The following is a 16,775-nucleotide window of genomic DNA, read 5'->3' as shown; positions in this document are numbered from 1 at the left end:
TATCTCTATAGTTTCATTAAGAACAATATTCATTCTTTCTGGAGTCCTATGTTCTTCAGTGTTTTCTTTCGATGATTTTTGATAATTAATGATGATCATGTAATATCTGATCTCATTTCTTGTCATAGGATATGTCCCTCAAAACCCCGTCACAGGGTATTGTGACGCTTGATTTACATGGGGTAGTTTGGCACTTCACCCATGTTTTTTGTGGATGTATTGCATTATCTTTGTTATTTATTTATTAGGTCTTTTGAAAGATTCAAGCATTAATATTGGGTACTATGTTGTGGCCTACGTGCGAACTCAATTTGTTTGGGTTCTTATTTATAATTTATGGTTCATTTGGCAAATGGTTTACTAGTCTATATACATAGATTGTACCAATGCTTCTTCCTTAAAACCCTATTATTTACTTTTGTCTCTTCCATCCAAAGATTCTAAAATGCATGCTTTTTGTTTGATGTAGGACAATCAGGGTGCCACATGTTTACCACCGGTTGGAGTACATTTGTCGGCGCCAAGAAGCTTGATATAGGCGATGCTATCAATCTACAATGATTACTTCAATGGTCACATGGCATTTTCTTTGGTTTTAATAATTTGTTCATTTTTTTTTTGGTAATAATAATAATGATTACTATCAATCTACAATGATTACTTCAATGGTCACATGGCATTTGCTTTGGTTTTAATAATTTGTTCATACTTACCTTTTTAGTTTATGGTTAGATTCATGTTACTAGCGTGTTGTGCCCATGGAAGGATATTTAGGTGAATCAGCGGAGCTGGATTCGCCCGGCCCAGCGGAGAGCGCGCGAAAAGGGGTCGAAATCGATATTTCAAGATTTCGCCGGAAAATCGACGATTTTCCGGCGAAACTATGATTTTTCGGCGAGATTTGCGACTTTAAAGTCCTGCGAAGGCCGAGTTAGTTCCTGCAATCGGTTGGAATTCATGGTTTTACTCTCTATCGTTTGATGGTCGAACGCCCCGAAATACTCACAGCGGAACAAATTGGACGGCTTCTCTGCTTTTTGAGGGATGATTTGAAGGGGCAGATCGAACCCGTGAAGCTAGGTCGTTTTTTGACGTCTACAAAACTAGACTTTTTTGAGGGTGTTGCCGGAAAGGTTGAATTGCTTTATAGTCAAGGAATTCCGGAGGAAGAGCTCCTTCGTATTCTCAATAACATTAATCTGATGGCGTTCTGTAAGAAGCCAACTGAAGATATCGAGCGGATGATCCTTTACCTGAAGCATTTCGATGGTGTCAACTTGATCGTTCGACGCCCCGCAATTCTTAAGATGGATTTGGAAACTCAACTAATTCCACGTATCACGATTCTCACTGAGCTTAGTGGCGGTGATCAAGCTGCCACGGGAGCCGTCTTGCGTAAACTCCCAGCTGTCCTAACCTACAGCACGGAGCAACTATGAAGCCATACCGAGTTCTTCAGGTCCTCCCTCGGCTTGACAGACCCAGAAATTTTCAAGATTGTTCTTGTTTACCCAAATGTTTTCAGCGTCAGCAAGGATAGGAAGCTGCGTCCTCGGGTTGACTTCCTCAAGCAATGTAGGGGTCGGCGAAATCTCGGCGAGATTTCGCCGGTTTGCCGGGTTCACCAGGTAGAGAACCAGCGACTTCCGGCAAAATTTCGTTCCATGGTTGTGCCTACACCCTCATGTCTAGACACAGCATGCAGCTGGTGTACTTGGCACTGCTTGTAATGCTATGTCTTCCCATACCAGGTTCACTATCTATTATTGACCTAGGTAAGTAATAATTGATCTATGCTTGGAGATGGATTTGTCGGTTTAGCTGTTTTGTGTGGAAGCTCTAATTGTCTGATCATTATACTTTTGTCCATGTTTTCAATAGAACAATTCATTCGAAGTTCATAATACCTAATGATCATTATACTTTTGTTGGTTTAGCTGTCTTGATTCCTCTTGTACTTCCAGCAGAGTTGCATTATTTAGGTGCCCTATGGTAAGAGTTCGGATTTTGTCATCACAAAAAAGTCCCATCCTTTAGTTGATGCAATTTAAAAATTGATTAGTACCCTTGCACACTTTAACGTAGGTAAGCACAAGTATTTGGAGATGTGAAGAACCTCTGTCGAGGTAGATATGAATAAACCTTATTGAGGTAGATATGAAGAACCTTTGTCAAGGTAGACATGAACAACCCCTATTGGGGTAGAATGGGAAAAGCACGAAGAATCCGTATCAGGTAAGGTATGGAGAACTCCTATTGGGGTAAGCATGAAGGATCCTATCCAGATAAATGTGAAGACCCCCAGTCGGGAAGGACCTGGGTTAGGAAGCAAGTACTCCAAATCTAGAGAACCATGTTTAGATTAGTCTTCGAAGAAATACTAAGTCAAAGGGGTCAATTGGGGAAGTAATCGCTTCGTATTCCCATAACGAAGTATGGGGCAGTGACTCTCGGAGTAACAAGTCCAAGTCCATTAAGGGAACACAAAAGAATGGGAATGTGCTTTCTAAGAAAACTCACTCCACTTCTCACTAAGTGGACGAAATCCAAGGAGTGACCGTCTAGAGTAACCTCTACACAAACTCAACTCAAGAAACTCGCAAGGTATGAAGAACTATCTACTCCTATTGCTCATGCTCTAAGAACCCTCTCAAGCCTTTAACTGTTGTGCCTAGACTATCTTGAGTGTTGGAGGTGGTTCCCCAACTTACAGTTGGTTGGGATGCTCTAACTTTCGTTGTGAGCGCAAGTCATACTCTTACTCGGGTAACATAGAAGAAGCTCTTAAGAGGTCATCCAACTACTGGGGTAGCACCAAGAAGGTCTTGATGCAACACTATCTATTTTACATGTTCACCAATCTTTTGCTTTTGGCTTCCATGATCATTGTGGTAGTAATGGTTTTGAGTATTTTCCTAATAACTTAGAACTTGTCGGTGTATAGTTAATATTTGTTACGCAGCAACATTTATTGAGAGATAAAGACACCTAGGGAGATTAGGTTTGATTTAGTTCGTCTATTCTAAATGCTTGCTAGTGATTGACTGGGATAGGTATTTGTTCCCATGATGTGCTCTACATTCGTCCAATTAATCAATGATATCGGTTTTTCTCCCCAAATGTTGCATGAACTGATATCACTAACAATTCTATTCTTCAATTTACGAACCAGAGTACGAGGATTTTGAGTTCTCTCAGACAAATGTCTAGTCACTTCTTTCTAAGAAAAATTGGGAGAGCTTGGGGTAAAATATGCTGACCTAGAAGCGGCTATTGGATTCTTTAAAGCCTATACATATGTCGGTGCCCCTATACAACACTAAACTTTCTCTTTTTTTTTTTTTTCAAAGCATCTATTTCCCCAACCGAACCAGATTTCCTCCAGCTAATATTTTTTTCCCTATCCATCAGATAACTTTCTGGCAAATAGCATACCCGGATTATTCTCAAGAAGAAAAAAAGGAAAGCCTGATATGGATATTGTTCTACATTATTACAACTTAAATAAGGAAAGAAGAAAAAATAAGGAAAGAAGAAAAAAAAGGAAAGCCAGATTATTATTATTTTTTTTCTGGGAAAAATTTCAGAGACACCGGAAAATAAATAGTGAAAAAGCAGACACCCAAGGATATATCAAATTGCCAAAGACACCCCCAAATGTCTCTTAATTAAATTTGCATAATGTTACAAATTCCGTTAAGTAATGTTTAGATAATCTCATAATTTCTACATTATCCTTAATGTCTTGTGACTTTATAATATTGCCCTTAACCCTTTTTGTCGAAATTTTCTTTTTGAGTTAAATACATTGGAAAATTTCAGATTTTTATCATGTCCATTTTTTATGTGGTCTATTTCCATTTTTTTTCTCTCAAGGTTTGAGACACATGTCCATTAATAAAATTCTAATGGCTATAATTATTTCAAATTAAAAATATATATATTTTGCCCTAATCGATTCTCTCTCCTGTTTCTGTCTTTAGCATTCCTCTTATCTTACTGTCTCTCTTCTCTCTCATCTCTTCACCTTCTTCACTCCTCTTTCTCTACAAACAAAGGAATCACTGATTCAAATTGGAATTAGCTGATTCAACCAACTCAACTCAGATTCTATTGGAGCATATTCCTATTAAATTCGATATTTAAGCATGCAAATCAAATCAACCATGTTAGACCAAATCAGAACCGATACAGAATCTGATTGAAGGTACTTGAATGCATCTCAACATCTTGTTAAAGCTTCGCAAAGAAATAGGAGTGAAGAGATGAGATGAGATGAGAGAGAGAGAAAACGGGAACGCTAAAGACGGGAAGAGGAGAGAGAGAGAATGGACAGGGGTAAAATATTTATTTTAATTTGAAATAATTATATCCATTAGATTTTATTTTGTTCATACGGTTAAAGAAATAAATTGAATAAATGGAAATAGACAATGTTAGAAATGTACATGATAAAAGTCTGAAATGAAAGATCAATCATGATTATATATACTTTTTCTTGGCAGGAAATCATGAAATATTTAACAGATAAACAAAATTTTCTTTTGGGGTAATAAAGAAATTGCAGATTTTGATAGAAAAATAAAAGGAAAAAAGAAAAAAAAGGATAAAAGCTATATTGATCTTTCTAAGTTACAATTACTAGAATACGATAAAATGAAAATTTTAATTTTTAATACAAAAATACTTTTAAGGACATATTTGTCTTTTCCTTTAATTGAATTTAACATTCTAGGGGACAACTGCCATTTCATGAGACATTTTGGGGTATCTCAGCCAGCTTGAAATATTTTTGGGGTGTTTGTGTTTTTTGCTATATATTTTGGGTGTTCTTCAAATTTCCCCCTTTTTTTGCCAAAATTTATCCTTCTTTTGTGAATTTGGTCAGAAGAATTTGTTTCGAAAGTGGAAGAGATACATAAACTTTGTGAAACCCTCACAAGGTACAAAGGACGGGAAAGCCCTTGGGATTGTATTCGAAGACATGGAAAGCGATATTTTTATGTCAACAACAAAAGCCCAAGCTCATGGAATTGTTGATCTTATCGCGGTAGAAAATCAATTAGGGACTTCTAATTGTAAATTACATTAAGTTTTACACTTAAAAATAATTAAACATAATTACAACATTATATAAATTTGTGGTTTCAAGGGTCAAGAAGGTCTTCCAACAATTATACATAAGGGTATGATGGTCCTTTAACCATTATACATAATTTGTTTAAAGGCCCTCTATTTCAGGGTGTTGGAGCAATTTGCTCAAAAAGAAAATTCAAAATGACAAGAATATAAGGGTAAAACTGGCATTCATTATGGTTATAAATGAGGGCAATATTGCTTTTTGGTTTCTTAATTCTAATGATTGACAAAACCTACATTACATATCCAATCTTGACAGCTTAACACCGTTAAAAGTGAGGGGACAATAGTAATTTCATAAAGAATAGGGTTTGATTAGTAATTGAGCTATAGTATGAGGGGTAACAGTAATTGTCCTTAGTATTTTTGTACATAATCATAAAATTAACAACGCTCCGAATTTGAGGGTTTTTTGGAAAAGAAATATTTCAAATCTTGTGCATGGTTTTTTTCTTTTCATTTCCCCCACTAAATGGTCCATTATATTAAGAGGGAAAAATAAAATATTTACAATTTTACACACAAACACAGGTTTATAGGATATCACTCAAGCACACAATCCTGCAATAGCAATTGCCTCCATTACACCCTACCTCACTAGAACCTCAAAAAGCAAAATTTTGAGCACAAGACAAGATTAGAATCGAAAACAAGGGTGCCTAGAGGCATCCCAATCTAAATAATGCTTGATCATGACAGACCAAGGAGTATTAACTTCAGATACTTGATACCTTGCTGAATGTGAAGAAGTCAGCAGCAGCATTTATCTCCCTGCATGGTTACTGCCTCTTCTAATCAACATATTTCCATGGAGTTCATCTGGAAGGGAATGGACTTTGGGCAAACTGTGGTGTAAGGCCGCTGCTTTAGAGCAAACCATAGACAGTTGTGGTTGGATCTAGTTGGCTTACAGATGCCAAGACTATCGTGGACAGTGATCGGAGATTTTAATGTTACTTTGAAATCATCAAAAAGATGGAGGCTTGGAAGATTTAACTTGGGAGCTATAGCAGACTTCCAATGCACGCGACCTTCTAGAGCTTCTTTTTAAGGGTAGAAAATGTTAGGGTTAGGGTTTAAGCACAAGGTTGCTTAAAGCATTACACCCTGAGTATCTAGTTTGGAATACCCAGACCGCTGCTTCCAGCTAGTATTATAGAATAAATACTGAATTTTATTGGTAATTGGACTCTCCTGCAAGGCCCATTACACCGTTAAATCGTAACTAATCTGATGGCTCATATTAGAACATAAGTTGAGTATGACCCAAATACCTCAACAACAAGTTGGGTATAACTTGAGTACCTCAAACTAATTGGGTATGACTCAAATACCTCAACAATCTCCTCCTATGTTCTACATATGGCTCTAGGATTAGTCCCAGAAATGTAATATTCAAACTCAATACAGAATCATTCATAACTTTCCAAATTTAATAATATCCAATTAAATTCAAATGAATACTTTAAAATAGAATCATTAGTTTTAGAATCAATCTAAACAAAATCAAATCAAATTAAGGTTCTATATAAACTATTTAATTTGTATGGACAAAGAATAGTTCCTTCTAGCCTTGAAACGATTTACTCATCAAGTAAATCATCCTCGTCGAGCTCCAGATTAAGATGCTCTCCTCCATTTTCGTCATTTCCTGTAAATTGTCAATGAATTTCATAAGAAAATGAATCCAATCATTTAGATAGATATATATATATATATATATACAATTCAAGTATCTAGTTCTACTAAAAGAACTTAGTACATTTCCACATAATGACTGAAAGAACATTTGCATTCTCATTAAGTTTCTATACAAGAACAAGATCTAAATGGTTTCTTTTACCAAGAACCATACTATGTTTCTATTTGGAATGTTATAATCATCTTGTCCAACATAGTTGTTGATTGTATCATCAAAATTGGAATGACAAATCTTTTTATGGAAGACATATCATCAGATGTGGAATGATATATAGATAACAATAACATCATTGAAACATATTTAACAATTTTCATATTTCTTGTTTGGAATAGTAAGGTAATCAAGCTTCATATATAAAGGTTGCTACATCATCAAAGTGGAATGACTTCACAAAGCTTTATACTTCACAATCTTACCAAATTATCTGAAATATGTACATTGTCATGGATGCTAACAATGGCTAGATCATATTCGAAACACTTCAAAATAACATAGAATTTTGGATTAAGACCTACCTTTGTGGTCTTTAACCCCATTTCCCCCACAGTTTTGAATGTTCGATCTTTGTCTAATCCCTTTGTAAGGGCATCTGCCATGTTCTTCTTTGATCTTACATCAATCAAAGAGATCACTCAATGTTCAATAAGATAATTCAGCACGGCTTGTCTTAGCCTAATTTGTCTCCTCTTACTTATTATAGAGTGAGTTATTAGCTATCATTGTCGTTGCTTGATTATCACAGAACAAACTCAAAGAAGTTACCTTCAAGTTAACCAATGGAATATCCAAGATCAAATCTCTTATCCACTCTGCCTCATCCCCTACTGAGGCTAGAGCATATAATTCTGATTTCATAGAGCTCAGAGCAATGCAAGTCTGTCTCTTAGATTTCCACGCAACAGCTGCTCCACCTAGTGTAAATATATAACCACTAGTGGATTTGCTGTTTCCTATGTCTGAGCACCATGATGCATCAGAATATCCTTCCAAAATTGGAGGATGTCCAGTATAGCAAAGGTTATAGTTTGTAGTACCCTTAAGATATCTCATTAACCTTTCAAGGGCAGTCCAGTGCTCTGTACTGGATTACATGTGAAGCGACTCTGCATGCCTACTATATAGGCTATGTCTGGCCTAGTGCAACTCATTGCATACATGAGACTACCAATCAGTTTAGAATATTCTAACTGATTCATAGCTTTACCATTATTCGGTATAAGCTTTTGTTATAATCATATGGTGTCTCTACCAGTTTGCATTCATAACCCTTAGCTACTAGACGTGCTTTGAGAGTTAACAATTAAAGTTACACTACCACTATGAAAAGAAATACACATGCCAGCATTGCATAAAAGGCTAAGTGAAATTAAATTCTTTTCTAAATTAGGAACTACTTTAACATCTTTTAAAGTTAGTTTCTTACTTGAATATAGAATCAGATTTGCAGTTCCTCTATGGGTTACCATGGCTGATGCTCCATTTGCAACTGAAGAAGTACTAGTCTTGACCTCCTTTGCGCCTACCATGGCTACAAAATGTCTAGGCTCAGTGTTATCAGTCGTCATGTTGACTTCTTTCTTTTTGGTGTGTCCATCACTCCTTTTTGGTAGTCTACATTCAGATGCATAGTGTCCCCATTTTTTACAGTTGTGGCACTTGCCCTTCTTCTTGTGTAAGGTAGTATTTTTGGCCTCCAACTTCTTGGGTTCACTATTGTGTGGCTTGGTTTGCTTGGAATTATACTTGGGATTAGAGATCATATTTGCAGCAGATTTTTGTCTACCCATCTCCAAGTTAATACTAAGTCTATTCTCATCTTCAATTCGTATGAATCGTTTGAGATCATCCAGCCCCACCTGTACCTTTTTCCTATGCATCTCAGTTTTAAATGAGTGCCAGGTCGATGGTAACTTGTTAATAATTGTCCCAACAAAAAATTGATCACAAACATTTATTTTCTCTGCATCAAGTTTGGATCTCAGATTTTCAAGATCTGTAACTTGAGGGAGTATTTCTTTGTCTTCAACAAATTTGAAGTTCAAGAATTTGTCCACTAGATGAGTTTTGGACAATTCTTCCTCCTTTTTGTATTGAGCATCCAAGTTGTCCCATATTTCTTTAGCACTTGCAAATTTGCTGTAGGTGTCTGCAAGTCTATTTGACAGGACATTCAACAAGTAGTCTCTGCAAAAAACCTCATCATTTTTCCATTTTGATTCGGTGATCTCCTCAACAGTATTTTCAAAAAAGAGGATTCTACCGTATGGAACACTTTCAGATACCTTAATCCAAATTGTGTTTTTTTTTCCAGGCATTAAATTCAGATCCAGTAAAGGTCTGTAGTTTGACCATGTCAATTGGAACATCCATTTTTGGCCCTGGATATAAAGAAAAACAAGTAAAGAAAGATACAGGTAATAATTATAACTGTTAATATGGCATCTATTGAGGGTATCTTAGTAGCCAGTACCAATGGTTGTCACTTCGGTTCCACCAAAAATAGGTTGCAGTAACCAATTCACTTTGGTAAAGTATCAATTAATACCAAAACAACAATAATTACTTTTATCAATTCATGCTACAGTAACCGCAGATGAAAAATAACCGAATAAAAGAGATAACCACAATTGATCATGATAGCTTTCTTTAAAAAATTCATAATTTCAATTCAATAAAGGAGAGCTTATCAAAACGACTTTCTTCAACAAGGTTCAATAAATAAATAATGATTTAATAAAGAACCGTTTGATGACTTTGGTTTTAAAACCTTGTAACCTTCTGAACATTTAGTTACCCAAACAATCGAATCAGTAAGAGACTCTATCTCTTTTTTGATTTAACAAAACAAACTTCAATCATAAAGTTACCTTATCTCATAAAGCTGAGTATAAATAAATCAGATCTGATAATGTCTTTTAGAGTTAAAAAACAAACTACTTTATGTCAACTCAACAAAATTGAATTCCAAGAAATCAAAAATTGACATCTTCTTTTCAAAAAATATGATGTACAGTTGAAAAGAGAGAGAAAGGAGAAATAAAGCAATGTCTAATCTTTCTTTGCTTTATCACGGTTTATTGTCAAAATAAACAAATGTATCAAAACAATATTTCTGTGACCTTCTTTTCAAAGCAGGGAATTACAACAAAAGAAAATCGGAAACAGAGATTGATTACACTCATACGTTTCCTTATCTCAGTTCAATGCAATGAAAGAGGGAGAAACAGAATAAAATTTGATTTCGAAAATTGGAAAACAATAAAGTCGTTACTCTTTGTTTAAAAACTCTTTAAACATAAAACACTTTATGTCTACCTCAAACACTTAATTCCAAGAAAAAGGTCATTGTCTAACCAAAAAGTATGGTTGTCAGACTAAAATTACTATGCATATCTCAAAAACCGAGTCCAAAAGATCATTGTCAGGTTAACTCTATTAGTCTATTCTCATAACATAAACTTTGAATCTCGATTAATGAGTCAAAAAACAAAAAATATGGTTGTCAGAATTGCTTTTGTTTCTCAGCAAAAGCGTCACTACAAATTCAAAAATTAATATCATCCCAATTTTCAACGCATGAAAGGGATTCAATTAAAGAAGAGAAAACACAATGATTACTTTCTTAAAAGTTCAATCATAAAAAATAACCTGCATGAGTTAAAAGTACCTTTTAACATTACGACTGATCGGAATTCTTAATCAAGCGAAACGAAAAAAAATCATGGCTAATTCGTTCAAGAATTGCAACAGATTTCTAGACGAAAATTTTTTTTTCTTTAGAAAGAAACCAACTAAAGATAGAAAGAGCCACTTACTTGTGCGAAGGAGTTAACTCACTCTAAATTGCAGATAACTTCGAGTCAAGCAGCGTTTGATCACTTCTCCGAACAATAACTTCCCAAGAAAAACTAATGCTTTAAGATTATTAGGGTTAGGGTTTAAGCACAAGGTTGCTTAAAGCATTACACCCTGAGTATCTAGTTTGGAATACCCAGACCCATGGGCGGACCTATGAAGGGGCCGGAGGGGGCCATGGCCCCCCCGGATTTTTTAAAATTTTATCCATATTCCCCTAATTCCTTTAATTTTTCCGGTTTTTTCTCTTCCCACTTGTGAAATGTCACTATTTGGCCCCCCCCCAATATTGTGAACAATTTTTAAAAGTAAAATGATGGGTATAAATGTCATTCCTAATAAAAAACTAATCCATCAATCCCTATTTATTCTCCATTCTCTTCTCTCTCATCTTTTATTCCTATTTATTCTCTTATGTTTCTATAAACGTGGGTTAAAGGAAATTTTTGAAAAAAAAATCTTATTAGGTATTCAAAAATCAAAATGTTATTTCTAATTAAAAACTAACTCTTCAATCCCTATTTATTCTCTTATCTCCTCTCCTCTATCCTCTCTTTTTCCTATTTATTCTCTTCCCCTTCTATAATCGTGGCTTAAGAAAAATTTGAAAAAAAATCTACTCCACAATTAAGTTTCTTTCTCTTTCTCAATTTATTCATTGTTTCTTTCTTTTGCTCTTTTCTTTTGTTATTCCTTTTAATTTGATTTTATATTCTATGTTTCTTTATTTCTTCTGCAATTTTTGTTATTTGATTTTGTATTGTGAATAAAATGTCTATAATTAGTAGGTAACTAACTACCATTGATTTGCATCTCTTACCTAAAAAAAATTTTGGTTTACATCTCCTACCAGTGAAAATTTTGGTTTGCATTTAACTTTTTAGGGTTGAAGTCATGTGTATATTTTTTTTTATATTGTTGCTTTAATTTTACCTATATTTTGTCGAAAAAAAATACCATTATCAATAATTTATCATTTTTTTCAAATATGTGTGGGTCCCACAAAATATATGTAGGTCTATTCTTTAATTTAATAAAATAATTTAGCGGTGGGACCCCAAATAGGAAGGTTATTGGCTTTCATTCTTCGGCCCCCCCCACTATTGCATCCTGAGTCCGCCACTGCCCAGACCGCTGCTTCCAGCTAGTATTTATAGAATAAATACTGAATTCTATTGATAATTGGACTCTCCTGCAAGGCCCATTACACCATTAGATCATAACTAATCTGATGGCTCATATTAGAACATAAGTTGAGTATGACCCAAATACCTCAACAATAAGTTGGGTATAACTTGAGTACCTCAACCTAATTGGGTATGACTCAAATACCTCAACAAAAAATTCACATGGTTGAACCATTGTTGTCGTGGAAATGCACAAGAGTTTTGGATAGAAGCTTCTATTATGCAAAATGGCTAGAATGTTTTAGTGAGGCAAAGCATTGTGTTATTCCCATGCAAGCTTTAGATCATAAGCCAACATTGGTGATGTCTAAACAAGGTGAGAAACCTCTTAGCATTCCTTTTAGATTTAATAATTTTTTGATGAGTAGTGAGAAATTTTTAGATATGGTTGATGATTCTTGGAAAGAACAAGAAGTGGGAGTCCCTACTTTTGTTCTATCTCATAAACTAAAGAGGTTGAAACGGGTTTTAAAAGTGTGGGAAAAAGGAGACCTTCCCCAACATCTTTATGGAAGTCAAGCATGGCGAAATGGAATTAGAAAAAATTCAGCTGCAAATTGATCTACAGGGGAATGTCTAATAAAGTTCTCGATGAGGAGGCAGAGATGAAGACAAGGCTTCTCAAAACCTTACAATTATAGGAATTCTTGCTTCAAAAAAAGGCCAAGGTACGTTGGTTGAAAGAAAGTGATAGGAATTCTAAAATTTTCCACTTAACAACCAATGTACTTAGAGAGAAAAATTCTATCAAGTCTTTGAAAAAAGAGGATGGCTCTTGGACAATAGGGAAGGATGAACGAAAAATTCTATGTTATGTGATACACCAGGAATTGCTAGATGTAATTCCAAAGGTAGTCAAAGAGGCTGACTGTACTACTCTTTAAATGATTCCCTCTGATGAAGGAATTAGAAGGGTGATATGGGAACTTGATCTGAGAAAGTACTCTTGGTCCTTATAGTTTCCAGGTAGCTTTTTGTTTGCTAAATAAAATAACCGCAAGCGCACAGTATCGTGTAGCTAACAGGTCGATCTCAGGGAGATATGCCACTTAGAATTTAACCTCTTAATAGTAATGCAAGAGTGCAACGATTCAAAGATTTTAACTAATTAATTAAATTAAAGTGATCCTAATCCATACATCTAATGCAATCGAATTGAGATGAAAAATAAAGCTAACACAACCAACGCATAAATAAAAGACAGGAAAAAAATGTGAACAATAAAAATAAAAGAGAAGTGATCCGAGTGTTAGCTCTAGATTGAGGGAAGGGAGTAAATTGTAATGACTTTGACTATGGACCCTTTGTCGTAGCTTATAGTCCATCGATCGGGGGAACGGATACTAAAGAGAGAGAAAAATGCAGAAAATAAATAACAAAGCAATAAAAGAAAAATATAAACCTTAAACAAAGAGAGGCATGACTGTAGGCATCTTTGATCAAAGACCCAGGGAAAGGAAAATAATAAATAAATGCTGGAAGTAAATCCTAAGTTAAGAATATGGAGGGGTAGATAAAAGCGGCAACGGAGGGGGGAAAGAAGATTATTGGTGAAGGTTACTTACTTGCATCTCTAAATCTCCAAAAAAAACTTGAACAAACGATTTGAATCTCAACCAACCCTAACAACCAGATATAGAATAATCTAGATCTGTAATTGCTAGACCTAGAGAAAAAACGAATCCTCAAACTTGAAACTTTGAGTTGAACTTGAAATTGCATTGATAAAAATAAAGAAAATACAGTTGCATAAAGAGAATAGAAACTGCAAGACTCAACATTCCTTGCATTACATAGAAAATTAAAACCTAAACATTCAATCTAGAACTATAATCCACAAATTAATCAAAGAACTAGAGAAAACCCAGAACAAGCTAAAGAGAATAGAAACTGCAAGACTTAAATAAACTAAAGAAAAATTAAAGTGTAAACTAAACCCAAGAAGGGAGGGTATATTTATAGGAGATGAAGAATGATTTACAAATATTGAAATAAAATAATAAAATATAATAATATATAATAATATATAATAATATATAATAATAATATATAATAATAATACTAATAATAATAAAAAAAGGAGTAAAATAGAAAAAGAAAAAAAAAGAAAAAAGAAAAGAGCTAAATTCGTTAGAGATCCTAAGAAAGAGAGAGAGAGAGAGAGAGAGAGAGAGAGAGAGAGAGAGAGAGAGAGAGAGAGAGAGAGTAAGTAAGTGGAGAATTAAATAAATAAAAACATGATTTTCACGTGGAGAAAAAGTGGAAGAAAGAAAGAAAAAGTGTAAGAAAAAACGAAGGGAAAAAAATTTAGAAAAGTGATTTTAGGTTAATTAAGGAAATAAAATAAAATAAAAAAGTGAAAGGAATAGAAAGTGGGGAGAGAGAAAACTAATTAGAGAAATAAAAAATTTTTTGAAAAAAATGAAATCTTCAAAAAAAAATAGAAAATCTTAATCTTTAACTACTTGTGGGCCCCATACATTCATTCACTTATAATAAAGAAAAATAAAAGAAAAATAAAAGAAAAATCCTAATATAATTTTATAAGATATTTTGGAGTTGGCCCATAATTACATCTCTAGCCCATCATGCTCTAAATCAGGCTCATTTCCGCACTTGAAAATTTGAACGAACCTCTTAACATGTAAAATTACATGTTTCATAAACAAAACTCCAAATATTTACTCCAGTCCTAAAAAATCATAAAATCTGCAAAAACAACATAAAACGTAAGGTAGCTCCACTCTAAGTGTTTAAAATGCATGCTTTATGTTCTAAGATTTCACACATAAATGTGCTCATCACTTTTAAAGACAATATCGAGAAATTATTCACCAAGACTTTGGGGCTGCTATTCAACCTTATTTTAGGATAGGAGAAATACCAAAAGAGGTGAATAACAATGTTGTTGTTTAGAGTGGAGAATGTTGTCACTTTGGAAAAATTAAGACCCAAATACATGGGAAATTTTTTCTGCAAGGTTATATCCGAGGTAATCACTTCCTGCCTGAGTGTTCTTCTTCCATCGCTGATCTAGAGGTGTAAGGTGCCTTCTAGAAAAGTAAGTTAATTTCTAAAAATATTTCTATTGCATCATAACTTACCAATATATTGCATGCTTCTAATAGAGGACATGGAATGGGGTTGAAACTAGATATTAAAAAAACATACGACACCACTCTATTGGGGTCTTTATTTTCTTTTCTGAGAAGTTTTGGCTTCTTAGAAAGGTGGGGTGCATAGCTTCATGAGATGCTATTATCTTCAAAAATATCTATTACGTTGAATGGGGGGCCAGTTGGTTTCTTTGGGTTGGAAGTTGCACTTCCTGCCTAGGCAGCAAGTGTTTGCTTGGCATCTTTTCGATGGTAAGCTTCCTGTATTGGATGACTTGGTAATGTCTGAGGGTATGACTCTAGTATCTCACTGTAGTTTGTGTATCGGTGTATGGCAGCCCAGGATGACTTGAAGCACCTTATCACACTTTCGTTTGTGTACGGCAGCCTAGGAAGACTTGATGCATCTTACGCTCTCTTGTCCCTTTGCTTGCTGTTATGGGGAAGGTCTTGTGCATGGAAGGAAATTTCGGTGAATTTCGCCCGCCGAAATTTCGGCGAAATTCGCCCAATTCGCTACAGAGCGAAATAAATAAATAAGTGAAATCGAAATTGCAACATGTCGCCGGAAAATCGCCGATTTTCTGGCGAAACAGCAACAGTCGCTGATTTTCCGGCAAAATCTCCCAAGTTTGACGGAAAATCCATTTTTTTCAGTTTAGTTCTCTCTCTTTTTCATTCCATATAGAAATAGTAGAACCAAGACCTGTTTTGACCTTCATCTTTACCCAGAAAATGGCTCTAACATCGAAAGCCTGCAACCTCTTTGAAAAGCCCTTATTTTCCACCAAACTTCCATCTGCATCGTCTTCTTCTACTTCGATCTCTTGCATTCCTTCTCGGAAACCTCATTCTTTGACCATTCAGAGCTCCGTTGCTGTCGCTCCATCGGCCGTAAAGGTTGCCAAGGAATTTGCCGTCAAGTCTGTGAAAGCGAGGCAGATCATTGCTGTCGCTCCATCTCATGGCCTCATCTTCTCCGACTCCGGATGCACCAGCCCATGATCGGTGCCCCTCAGTTTCTTTATTTTTTACGACGAAATCCAACCGAAAATATACAAAATCTCGGCGAACTTTCGCCAAGATTTCAGGGTTTCGTTGGTTTCGCCAGCCAGCGAAACCCCGAAATCCGGCGAAGTTCCGTTCCCTGGTCTTGTTGCAATGTTTGGCTTCAATTGGGTAGTTCATTCTACCTTTCAAGACAATTTAATGTGGTGGTTTTAGTAGGCTAGGTCAACTCCTTTTGGGAAACTAGGTTAAACGAATGCCTACTCATGCTATACCATCTTTGGCTTGTCCGAAATAAAAGAGACTTGATGATGTGTTGTACTCACAGGGATGAGACAAATTCGTGTTGATCTGGCACATTATGCTATTGACATTGAGGAGAGGAAGGTTATTCGAGAGGTTTACTCCTAGTCTAGCTAGACAGCTAGGATTAACCTTCAATATAAAGAGCAACTCCGTGTTCTTTATGCCTCCCTCTCTTGGGTGGGTAAACCTAAACATAAACGGCTACTCCATGGAATCTTGAAAAGGCAGCTGCCGCTGGTTTATTTCAGACTAAGTCAGCAAGTATTCTCACAAACTACAACATATTTTTGGGTGTTAAAACAAATTTTGTTTCTGAAATGGAGGCTCTTGTGCATGGCCTTGAATGGGTAAAATGCTCTAATATTTAGTGTTGTGGGGTGAATGTGAATATGTGGCAGTAGCTTTCTCATACAAAGACAAAAAATTCCTTGGTTTCTTTTGCAACATAGGAGGCCTGACTTC

At 35.3% G+C, this 16,775-nt stretch overlaps 1 pseudogene; it reads left to right on the top strand.

Moving 5' to 3' along the window:
- The first annotated feature begins 758 nt into the window (after positions 1–758).
- On the top strand, positions 759–1,895 carry LOC149011677 (transcription termination factor MTERF8, chloroplastic pseudogene; annotated as a pseudogene).
- The last annotated feature ends 14,880 nt before the right edge of the window (positions 1,896–16,775 follow it).

This window comes from Hakea prostrata, chromosome 7 (assembly GCF_041222555.1).
Source record: "Hakea prostrata isolate BN-2017 chromosome 7, UWA_Hpros_2, whole genome shotgun sequence".
Taxonomy (NCBI): domain Eukaryota; kingdom Viridiplantae; phylum Streptophyta; class Magnoliopsida; order Proteales; family Proteaceae; genus Hakea; species Hakea prostrata.
This window is presented reverse-complemented; position numbering and strand designations above follow the sequence as displayed.